This window comes from Lepidothrix coronata, unplaced genomic scaffold (genome assembly GCF_001604755.1).
Source record: "Lepidothrix coronata isolate B3197 unplaced genomic scaffold, Lepidothrix_coronata-1.0 Scaffold59, whole genome shotgun sequence".
NCBI classification, from domain to species: domain Eukaryota; kingdom Metazoa; phylum Chordata; class Aves; order Passeriformes; family Pipridae; genus Lepidothrix; species Lepidothrix coronata.
In genome coordinates this window covers 4,337,531-4,350,258 of record NW_016690239.1, presented here as the reverse complement: position 1 = coordinate 4,350,258, position 12,728 = coordinate 4,337,531, and positions in this window count along the sequence as shown.

Genomic DNA, 12,728 nt, shown 5'->3' with positions numbered 1-12,728 from the left:
GGCCACAGAGAGACATCAAGTTTTGCACTGGAATGATGTTGTCCCTTGCAAACATTTAATGACAGAGAGTGGACGATATAGATAATGTAGCTTTTGACACTGTAAATCCTAAGTCCCTCACTCTGTCCTCCCTTAGTGCGTGTTACATGGATTGAAACAGCAGCTGGATAATAGACAGCTCAAGTACAAAATGGAAGTTTAATACATTGAGAGGAGGGAGAATCCATCCCATGCTTCTGGACAGGATCTGTGGAAGGTGAGCTCCCCTCACATATAATTCTGCTCTGTCTGAGGACAATTCAGGTCAATTTGGGTTTTTCACTTACTTGCAAGAGAACATCTTCTGGTTTTATCCTGCTGTGATTAGAAGATACATAACCTTCAGCTTTGCTCTCAGAATCAATCATTTACAGCTAATAATTTCAGCAAGTGTAAGCAGCCTATGTGCCAGTGATTCTTTTGAATCACAATGTTTTAGTTAAAAATCATTTTGTAAAGCGAGACTTGGAGTCTCTAGACTTGGGCAATTCACAGCATTTTACTTTTTTTCCTCACGGATCTCAAAGAATTATGTTAAAAGATATGTAAATCATCCGTTCTTTTTCACAAACAGGAAAGGCATCTTCTGTTTGATAAGCCAGAATTTATCAGCCATCTTATCTCAGATCTGCTATTTATACTGCCCTTCTGCAAATGTGTTATCACTGCCCTGCACAGTGTTCTAAGGCATTTTCCACAAAACCTACAGATTTCCACATCTGAAATGAGCACAACTCAGATCAAATTTATACAGAGGCTGGAACTGAGTCTTCACTTTGGATGGCTGTGTGTGGGAGTGTGTGCATGTATGTGTATTTGTGTGGGCGTATCAGCATTCATTGCTTAAATTTTGTTCCTGCTGTAAAAATGACTTGTATAGAGGTTTATTTTAATACCAAATTGCAAGGTTAGTTCATTTTACAAGATGGAAGTTTAACACATTGAGAGAAAGAGGGAGAATAGATTTTTCCTAAGATCTGTGATGTCTGTGATGCTTGCAACAAACAGAGCAGAACAAAATTCTGGTGACCATTTTGATGAAAAAGTGAATGTGCTCAGTGAGCCAACAAGAAACAGTCAGGGAAATCAAATATGAGACTAGATAATTTTTCCCTCTTCCAGTCGTTCCATTTGACTCTCTGTAATTTTATTTAAAACAGAAATATTGTACTTTAGGGGGTTTAATGCTTTTTTTTTAAAAAATTAAACATGCTCAATTAGTTTGTGTAGAAACATTTCCCTATAAAAGTCAGCTGTGATATTTGGGGATTTCATTCTTTCCCTAAAGCTAAAGTCAGCTGTAATAGCTTTCCTCCTGACTTAAAAAAAAGCATTCTATAACTTTGGCTCTTAAGTCTCCACAAGGTCCGTATAGAAACAATCACAACAAATAAAGACTGAAGAATGAAGACAAACTGGCTTTAGGGCTCCATTAAAGCCATTAAAGATGAGAAAAGAATTGCTCCTTCAGAGCCTGCGCAGTACTGCAGCTTATGCTACACAAAAATGGAAAACTCAGCAGCCAGCAGCTGGCCCAGGTCCCACCATCTCTGCGATTCCAGGCAGTAGGACTCTCCTTTCCCTACCTCTGCCCAAATGAAGAACTTTTTCTTGTCATTTTGATATACCTCTTGGGTAAAATTCACACCATCTGCTTAAAGTCCATCATAACCCCTCTCTGCAGCTCTCAGTGTCCCAGTGTCAGGGTTACCCTTCCACCTCCTATGGGACCCGTCTTTTAGGATTGTATATCCTAGCAGCCCCACGCTGGACACAAGCACAAAATCGAGTACTCGTGGCAGGGGTTCACCAAAGTCTGCCCAAAACCCAGGGAGGTAACACTATACAATGTGATACAGTTGCAGGCTTAGTGTCTGGAAATAGTGCTGCAGATGTGTCTCCTATTGCCTTTTTCTTTGCTGTGAATGACAATGCTTTTATACTAGTGAAATGCCACATACCAAACACACTGGGTAGATCCATTAAACTATCAAATGCTGCAAAAATGGTCCAAAAGTGGGGGAAAATTCCCTTTCCTTCTCTTACCTTTATGTTCTGTTTAATAGTTCTGATCTTCCAATACTAGTTAAGTTCTCTGCTTTTATCTCTTCCATTGCACTCTTGTATATTCAACTATGTGTACACACACATACATCCACATGCTTTGAACCATATGACATTGTCCTAACCATGTTCCTTTTCCACTCCGACCCCTTTATCCCATCTACATTTTTAACCCTGAGAGACTCTTGCTTGGCTGAGCCAGCGTTTTCAATGACGAGAAGAGGAAGATGCACCTGGCTCACACAGCTGGGAAGGAGCAGGGGGATGAGGAGGGTGAAAGAACTCTTTCAGAATTCCAGTTACATCCAGGACTATGGCCTGTCAGCTTCAACAAAGAGAGCAATGCTGAGAGGTAAGGGTTGAGTCAGCTCAGCTCCAGGGCACACACTCTGTTTTGAAGCTTGCAGAACTCTTATTTTTTCTGCACTCTCTGAGCTCCACAAAGGTGTGTATCCGCCAGCCACCTCTGCTGTGCTTTCCACTACTGTTCACTACGCTGCAGACGTTCACCTCTCACTTTGCTCTAGGCCATCAGACTTGATAAATTCCTATTGCAAACAGAAGATAAGCTTCATATTTATCAAAGTGGAATGATACCAAGTCTATTTTCATTTTTGCTACTGCAGGAATATGCATTATGCATACATTTTACATTTATGCCAGTTGGACTCAATTCTACATCTTCCTGTCAGCTGAAATGATTACCTTTGTTTCTGGCAGCGGCATGATGATGCTGTATTTACCTGAACAGGATTTTAACTCATGATCCCACTCAGCTGCTTAATATTTTCTGTTTTGAGCCACCTTATTTTTGATGACGACACGAAAATTTGTGTAGTCCCGTCAGTAGCGGTGGTAAAGAACCCTCCATAGATCCTTAATCTTCCCCATCTCTTGAATTTTTGGCCCCCGTGTAGGTCATCTGTGACAGAAGGAGCGAGGGCACAGTCCTGAGCAGCAGGCAGTGTGGACCCTTGGAGGCTGCTGGCCTTGCCCAGCACCACTTGCATGGCAGTGTTCAGGCATTAATGCCAACCTGGGAACATTTCCAACAGGCTTTCTGACACAGGCACCCTGTTCAGTGGTCTGAAAGCATTTAGTCCTATAGGTGCAATCTGCACCCTCAGCCCCTGAGGGATCACAGTATGAGACATAGCCTACAACTCTCATCTGACTTTGCTCTTTTCTTTCCTATTTTCACTCCATAGATTCAGCCATTTCAAACTCAGATGTACCTCTCTAAACCAGCTTGCTTTCTCTGTGCCTCTCTCTCTAGCTCTCTGCCTCTCTCTCCTCCCCCCTGCTCTGCATTCTCACTTGCAGCCAGCCCTTGGCTGTTGCCTCTTTGATCCCTTTCCTGCATTCAGTTTTGCCTGTAGACCACCTCTTACCATCTTCCATTTCTTGTCATCTGAACACTCTCCCCTTCAAAGTGTCTGTAAATCCCTGGTGCTCTTCCATCTTTGCTATCTCCCTTCTCCTTTTTTGCTGCTGATTCTAGTGGCAACACCCTGGTAATGGTACTTTTTATTGGGAAGCGGTTATCTATGATAGTAAAGGTTTTAAATCTCCTAGTTCTTCCATTGCTCTCTCATTCCCTTTTCTCTGGTTATCTTCTCCCTTGACTTTCTTTCCATGCTATTTCATTTTCATTTCCCACATTTTTAGAATTCACCAGCACCCTGCTATTCCCTCTGCAGCTTTGCAAGCTTTTGGGGTTTTTATTCTTTTTTTTTCCCATTTTCTTTTTTAGAGGTGATGACCACTCTCAATTTTTGCAGGAACTATTAATCTCTATGCAACACCTGTCATCTTTTGTGACCCAGCTTTTCATTTTATATCTGATTTGCATTTGCATAGTCTTGTCTTCAGCTGTGTTTCCTGGTCCCTTTCATGGCTTTCCCCACATCATTTTTAATCTTCTCTGTACTGTGTCTCCCTTGCCTTTTATCCCAGAGGCAGAAGAGCCCTGTTAGCTAGTTCTGTTTCATAGGAAGTTTTCTTTCAACATTAGAGAATACCAGACTGCAAAGACCATTAAAATCAGCACACAGCTCTCTAGATCCTGGTGAGTTAGAGCACTGGAAAAAGATTTATGCCCTAAGAATTCTTATTCATCCTTGGGTTTAGTGCCGATCAATTTTGTCTAGCCCAGAGGTTTTGGCACTCAGGTTATCTCTTTTTCTGTCCGTTTTGAAAATTGACAATTCCCTAAAACCTTGCCCTGCTGTTTTCGGTCACTCACTTTTGCCAATAAAATGCACCTGAAAGCATGCTTATTGTTCTAGGATTAAAAAATTTCTCAAAATTCCTTACTGCTGGTGTTTCCACAGCCTTCCCAAGCAACCTGACACCTGCCCCAGTAACTCTGTTCCCTGTCCTCTCTTATCCCTGTTGCAATGTCAGGCTATTTTTCTTCTGCCAACACAGTGGATGTGGTGAAATATTCACTCCTTCCTCTTTGCAGGTACCATTTATATTTTGCACATATCTACCTTCAGTTGTCCCTTCTCTGGATTGAGGTACCACAGGGATTTCAATCTTTTTTTCTTGGATCATGTTTTCTAGAGCTCTGACCATTCTTGTGCTCTCTCCCCAAGTCCCTCAGGATGTCTCTCCCTGCCAGATTACACATACCAGCACACTAACCCTGTTTTACTAAAGAGAAGCATTTGCCTCTCCGTTGGTCTGCTCATTCCCCAGTAGATGTTATACTTACATTCTTCTGTATTGGAGAGGAAGTGTCAGGGCTCCAGTCTGTGGTTTATATATGATCTAAACATAAGTATGAATGCTTGTTAATACATATAGAAGCATTTGAAAAAATTCTGATATCATGTAACATGTACTTACTTCACTCTCTCTCACCCTTGCAGCACAGGGTATGCTGCTTTTAGTCCTTTTAGCAGTGTCTTTGGGCTGAGGGTACCCTTGGTTTCACCGTCAATGCCTCTAGTCAGCAAGATTTTTCTTCTAAGAAGCTCATCTCATTTTCACTAGCAGTTTTCTTGATCCCTAAAATAGCAGGGGTTAACTACAGGGGTTTTGTTATCCATCAGTATTTGATTTCCAGAATTTCCTGAAGACATATAAAGGGCCAAACATACAAAGTTCAGTGCTATATTTCTATTTGAAATAACAGAAGGATATAAATCCACCCACAACCAGTGACCTTTCAGGATTTGCAGCATTAGATCACATTGAAAAAACTCTGTCAGATGAAAAATAAAAGTGTAGGGAAAAGTAATATCTGGGATCCCTGGTGTAATGCTTGCAAGAAAAGATTTTATAGCAGTTATTTTGCCCCTTGTTTTATTCACACCTTTTGCATCTATTCTCAGGGCAAAGTGCTCAAACTTCTCCATAAAAATTCTACACTTTGCCAGAGTTTTTTCTCTAATGAGATGCTGGCTGCCTACAGTAGTTTTTTCTGAGACTCCTGTACGACTTTTTCTTGTGATAAAGGTTGCAACTAATGGTAAACCTGTAAATTCCCTACAATAACTTCATGGCTCCTACCAATACCATAGAAAATGGGGATGCCCTAAAGGGGCATACTGTTGCATTTTACTGCAACAGTAAAATGAATGGTGAGAATTTGCTCTGAGTGATAGACAAGACCTATCAGAGGTGGGGGTCTGTCCACAGATATGCACAGGCACACATGGTGTGGTAAAGTCACAATGTAAACTTTTGCACTTATGTTTGTTACAAATCTCACCAGAGAGTCTCTTCTACTTCTTAAAATTAGTTTAGACATTAATCTGGGAAAACTAGAAATACTGAGACACCACTTGTTTGATAGGTAAATCCAAGAGAATAAACAACATCACTTCTTGCACTCAAGATTCCTTTGTCTCTGGCTGTGGTTTAGGTTTTGCTCCTAAGTTGTAAAAAGTTAAATAAGTCTTTCTAAATCTTGTCTGTTCCCTTTCTTTCAGTGCTTCAAATAGCCTTACATAGGCTGTGAATGTGTCTACCTGAACTTTAGCAAAGCCTTTGACACAGTTTCCATCATTCTCCATGGAGAAACTGGCTGCTCATGGCTCGGCTGGATGCTCTGTTCGATGGGTAGAAAACTGTCCAGATAGCCGGGCCCAGAGTGTTTGTGAATGGAGTTACAGCCAGCCGGTGGTCACCAGTGGTGTTCCCTGGGGCTCAGTGTTGGGGCCAGTTCTATTTAATATCTTTATCAATCATTTGGATGAGGGGATCAAGGGCACCCTCAGTCAGTTTACAGACACACCAAGTTAGGTGGGAGGGTTGATCTTCTGGAAGGCAGGAGGGCTCTGCGGAGGGATCCAGACAGGCTGCATCAATGGCCCAAGGCCAATGATACAAGGTTCAAAAAGCCAAAGTGCTGGATCCTGCACTAAGTGCACAACAACCCCCTGCAGCACTCCAGGCTTGGGGAAGAGTGGCTGGAAGGCTGCCTAGTTGAAAAAGATCTGGAGTTGCTGGTTGACAGCCCCTGAACATGAGCCAGCAGAGTGCCCAGGTGGCCAAGAAGGCCAATAGCCTGTATCAGAAATAGTGTGGCCAGCAGAACCAGGGCAGTGATTGTTCCCGTGTGTAATTTGGGTTTTTCAGGCTCCTCATTACAAGAAAGACATTGAGGTGCTGGATTGTGTCCAGAGAAGGGCAACAAAGCTGGTGAAAGGTCTGAAGCACAAGTCTGATGAGAAGAAGCTGAGGGAGCTGGGGTTGTTTAGCCTGGAGCAAAGGGGGCTCAGGGTGACCTTATCACTCTCTACAACTTCCTGAAAGGAGATTGTAGCCAGGTGAGGGTTGGTCTCTTCTACCAAGTAACAAGCAATAGGAGAAGAAGAAACAGCCTTAAGTTGTTCCAAAGGAGGTTTATGTATTGGATACGAGGAAAACATTTCTTCACCAAAAGGTTGTCAAACACTGGAACAGGCTGCCAAGGGAAGTGGTTAAGTAACCATCCCTGAAGGTATTTAAAATCATATAGATGTGGCACTTAGGGACATGGTTTAGTGGTGAGTTTGGCAGTGCTGGGTTAATGATTGGACTTGGTGATCTTAGACGTCTTTTCCAACCAAAATGATTCTATGATTCTGTATTTAATGAATCCATTAATGCTAAGATCATCATCCAGAATTTGTTGTACTCTTTCAACAGCTGGGAACGCTTTGTCCTGGTAGGTGGATTGCAGTAAACAGGCCTGACAACATCCATTCTCAAATGTGTATCATCCTGCCAACAGCCAGCCAAAGCTGACACATTGACCTGCAGTTCCCCAAGCAATTTTATTTCATCTCTTGGTTTCTGCCAATGCACTGTGCCTGAGTGATGGGCACTAGGCAATGCTTCAGGCTTTAGATGCTGTTACCTGCCCTGTTTACACCATTTCTGAGGGTATTCAGGTGTGGTGCCAAGGTCAGAACACAGACAGGGTATGTGTATTTTTTTATCCTTGTGCCTATTCCAGCTACCTTTACCTATGTGGGGCAGTGTAGCCCTATCTGTTGTATAGGGCTCCTGTTCTGAGCCATTTCTTTACATCTTTTCGTAAAGTCTCTGCAATATTTTGCACCACATGACAATATTTCGGCTCAAGCTCAGCCAGCAGGCAGCCTAACTCAGATCATTTATCTAACCCACAATGCCACCCCCTCCAACTCACACTAATTTCTGAAATGCACCTGTGCTATATACAGCTTCCAGACTTTTGTAGGCTTCTGGACCTCTGAATGGAAACAGGAATATTCCAGATGACACCCCTTACCTACTGATATTTCGTAAGATTGTCTGTGAAAGGCTTGTGTGCTTCAGAGCTCTTCATTGGGCTTAAGCAATGAGATGCTTGGCTATGTATGAAATGTGGTAGATTTTACTCTCCATAAACAGCAACACTTTTCATTTCTTCTTGTGGCAGCAGGTTTGAAAAGAAGGGGGGAAAAAGGCTCTCTTTACTACACATTCCCAGGATCTGCTACAGGGATCTGTGGTTATAATAAACCCAGCCATCATGCCTGAGATCCTCAAGGCTGATGAAGAACTGTTACATAAACCTGTATTTACCGACTAACAGAGCAACTGAATAATTCTACCAGAGCCAATATCCTGGGACCTGCAGCAGTAAAGGACAATTCTCTGACATGTCAGTGAGTGGAATTTGTCTTTAATCCTTAAAGATAGGCTAGAAATTTAGTTTTCACTTTGTTCCTTTTTTAGAGTTAGCAACCTGCTTAGCTATGAAAAGCTTTTCCTAGGAGGCTTAACAGCAAGAATAATCATTAATTGATCAATTAATTAGTAATTAATTACTCAGAGATGTGGTGGATGCCCCATCCCTGGAAATCCTCCAGGTCAAGTTGGATGGGGCTCTGAGAATCCTGACTTAGTTGAAGGTGTCCCTGCCTATGGCAGAGGGTTTGGACTAGGTGGCCTTTGAAAGGTCCCTTCCAACCCAAACCACTCTATGATTCTATGATCAATGTGGCCCAGTCTTAAGAGTGGAAGCAGCGAACACGTTTGGGATGGGCTAACAAAGGCTCTTTGTTCAGGCGCAGTACCTTGAGCATCCCTCCCGAGAGACGCGAGGGGTCTGCGGGCAAAGTGGGCACCCAGAGCCGCCTCCACCCGGTCCCCGCCCCGCCAGGGAGCGGGAGCGGCAGCGCGGGAGATGTAGGATATAGAAACAACATTAGGGGGAGCTCCGTTACCTCCTCCCGTTTTGAAAGTGAGCGCTGTGCCAGTGGCAGAGCCGTGGCTTCGGTGCTGGGGAAATCACTGTCTGTCCTGTGCCGGCTCAGGTGCCGTGGGAGGACAACGACTTCTGGTGAGTGATAAGGTCAGATTGATAACAGGTATTTTCTCACTAGAAAAACTGGAAGCCAGCTAATCCCACCTTTCAAAGCGACCAATTAACAACGACTGTTTTACGATTTCTGACAAAAAGTCAGAAATGCCACAGACAATTGCCTTTACATCTATAGTTGGATTAGCTAATGAGATCAATGATTAGTCATGGGCACTTCTTGCTCCCAGGTTGTTGCACCTATATGGTGAAATGTTTCAGAATAATCCCTTCAAATTTCGGGGCTTATTACCAAGGCAGTTTATCACAGTAATTATCCCAAAACATTTATTATTTTCATATAAGTTGTAATGTGCATAATTTACTTCATAAATAATCATAAGAGAAGAAGTGGAGAAAAGTAAAAAAAAAATTCTGATTCAAAGGAGATGGGATGAATTTGAGTTACAGAGAATGAATGTGGGCAGATCACGGCAGAGCGGTTGCAGGGAAGGGCAAAGATGGGTGCTCGAGCAGAGCAGGAGAGACTGGAAGCAACAACAAAGTCGGTGTAATACTACCAGAGGGATTATTATTTTTGGTTTTGGTTTTTTTCAGTGCTGGGACAAAAAGATCAACTCTAGGCTTATTTCAACTGGAAAACAATAAAATGTTTTATAGTAAATGGTCTCTTACCCATCTTAAAATGCTTCCTACCCTCAGTAGTCCCCTCAAAGTAGCAGCAGTGGCTGCACAGCAGGCCAGAGTTCTGCCTTGAAGCACAGTTTTAAAGCACCTCTGACAAAAGGAGGAGGCTTTGTGTTTGGGTTCTGTGTGTACCATCTGCTGAGAGGAGACACACAGACTTTCAGAAGGCTGCCAGCTGGCCGGCCATTCCTCTCATTTCAAATAAACATTCATTATGTTTTCAGTAAATTCTGAATGATAGAAGCCTGCTTTTTCCTTTCTGCAGTTCTCACTGGAGAGGGTGAGAGCTTTTTTTTCTGCTGGTTATATTACGTGTTTACAGCAAGATGAACTTTCACTTCAAATTGTTATTATCTCATAAAAATAGCCCACATAAAGTAATAGTCATTATTAGGGTATTTTATTACGAACTTTAAAGGTGTTATTAGCTCTTTGAAGCAGATTAAAGAATAAGATCACTTAAAGGTCCCTGAGTCTATACCTGAATTATTCCAAGCATGTTCCAATAAATGAAGCAATTTTAAAGAGAGATTTTTCTTTCTAATGTGTTTCATTTATAAAAAGTGAGGAATGTAGACAGCCCTGGGGTGAAATACAAACCATGCACTATTTTCTCTGGGTAGTGATCCAAAATAACAAGTGAATGCCATGTCCAGGTACAAGACACTGATGAGCATGTATCACTCTGTATGCAGCAAAGACCCTGCAGACAACACTGGGTGTCTTCAGGAGTAAAAGTCTCAGTTTTATTTCAGGGAGGATGCTCATCATTCATGGACAGTCAGATGTTCATGTTTGAAATGAACAGGATAGAGCAGTCTGGGACTGGAGAAAGATACTTTTGTAATCTAAAAGCAACACAGTCACAACACAGTCACCCTCAGTAGGAGTGCAACTCCATAACATCACTTCCAATTTTTTATCTCAACATATTCTAAATAAAATCATGAAGACTACCGAAGTTGATGGAGTACCTGATTCTCCCCGCCTCTCTTTTTAATGCCTATGAGAATATGCGAGCAATCAAGTTATTGTTACTAGAGGAAATTCCAGAGCGTCAGCTATTGTCTGATAATTGCTCATCTGAATGTTCTTCCTTGCAGGACTGTGAGGTCATTTTCCCCTCTTTAACTCACAGATAAGCAGTCTCAAGCCCCTTGATCTAGAGAGGTACCCACAGACAATTGCTGTGTAGTCCCAAACTGTAACTCCCATTTTGTCTGCCTCCCAGGAATCTGTGCCTATGACCGTACCAGCTCCACTTACATAGGCATTAATTCTTAATTTCAGATTCTTAATCTGTCCTGGCACTTTCTTCCATCTGTTGCTTTGCATCTTGAATAAAAGAATGTTATTTTCGTTCAAGTGTCTTTATTTTATGAGCTACACATTATGTAAAAGGTTTCATTGTATGACCTCAAGTGTAAGTACCAGGTTTATGTCAAAGGGTTCAAAAGATTTTGAGGTGGCAAAAGATGGGTGGACAGACAAACAAAAAACCATAATTTTTTTGAGAAACCTGGGTAAAAATATTCTTAGCAACAGCCTGATCCTTCAAACAAATATTCAGGTCAATAACTTTTCTTGGATATATTCTCTTATCACACCAGTAAGTTCGTGTAAAATTATTCACATGCATAAACACTTACAGAACCTTTCCAGGGTCATTTCACATCACTTAGTATTTTAAGCTCATCTTTTCCTTTGGTGATATATATTGTTCACACGTCAAGAAGCTAAATCAAAAGCACAGTGATATCTTACTTGTTTAAGATCCTTTGGTTTAAACCATAAGACAATTTCCTTCCCAGGAGGAGATGACATTAAAAGAAAAAAATTCTGACATAGCCTTTCACCCTCCACCCACCTCAAAAATGTAAAAAATTTCATATTTATCTCATTTCCTTCTGGGACAGAGAAATAATGTAAGTGAGAGTACATAGGACATTTGTGACCATTAATTTACTGGCAATCCCAATAGCCTTTCCAGTGAAGTAGGAAGGAAGTATAGTTCATCTCAATGGCAATTCCTATTGTAAGAAGTGTTATCATGCTGAAATGTTCCACATGGCCATCAAAATGCATCCTCATGCTACTAAAAACAGACTAGGAAATTGTTACATACAGAAGCATAAACAAAAATATCCCAAAATAGCATAAAAGAATGAAGAAAACAATTGAGTAAAGGAAATTCTGAGTGAAGGTGGTAACTACATCAGGCAGTGGCATAACGAATACAATGCATATAAATAAAATGAGACATAATAAAAGGTAGATCTACTGAAGTGCATTCTGTACAACTCATATCCTGCTGTATTATTTCCTGTCATTAATTACCCCATCTACATCCAAATACTATTAATCAGCCAATTGGAAGCTCAAGTTAATGAGAAAAATTTCATACTCTGGGGTCAAGTTCCTTTTCCTTCATTTGTCTTCATTAGCAGCACCTCTCAAGGCTTTCCCAAAATAGAAGGCAGTGAATTAGTCAAAGAGATTTTAAAAGTCACACTCAAGAATGCTCAGAAATAAAACAGCAGGATTAGCCTCAGAGCTCTTAGGATGAAATAGAGGTTGTTATTGTTATTAAATGAGATTACCAAAACTACGTGTCTTGCCTTCCTAATTGTCATCTTGACTGGGTGTCCCATTTGCCTGGCATCTTGGCACTGAAGGATATACAGATGCTTTACACATTACTGCCTGGTCTGTAAACTGTAAACCATAATGACTTTCTTCTCTGGTTACTCCTGTTCAGTACACTCCCATCAGTGAGTTTCCCTTCACAACATCCTATCCCTTCCTCCTGCTCCAGTTAAACAGGGCTTGTCTCTTTTCTTCCCAAGGACAGGACAGGAACAAGGCAAACAAGGCCACCACCAGTATCCCACAGCATCTGCATAGCAATAAGAAGATCAGTGCAGCCATGGGATGGCCACACATATGTCCTGCTTCTCCATACCCCCCTCCAGGGAATTTCAGTCTCCTCCAGCTCTGCTGCCCTTGCAGAAGTCATGCACACAAAGACTCTTCTGCAGAGTCCATATCTCTTAAAAGGATGGTTATGGACAGCAGCTGGAGAGGCAAACAGGAAAGTGAGATGTTCCTGGTATTTGTTCACCTAAGAAATCTCTAGATTTCATGTAATTTCTGC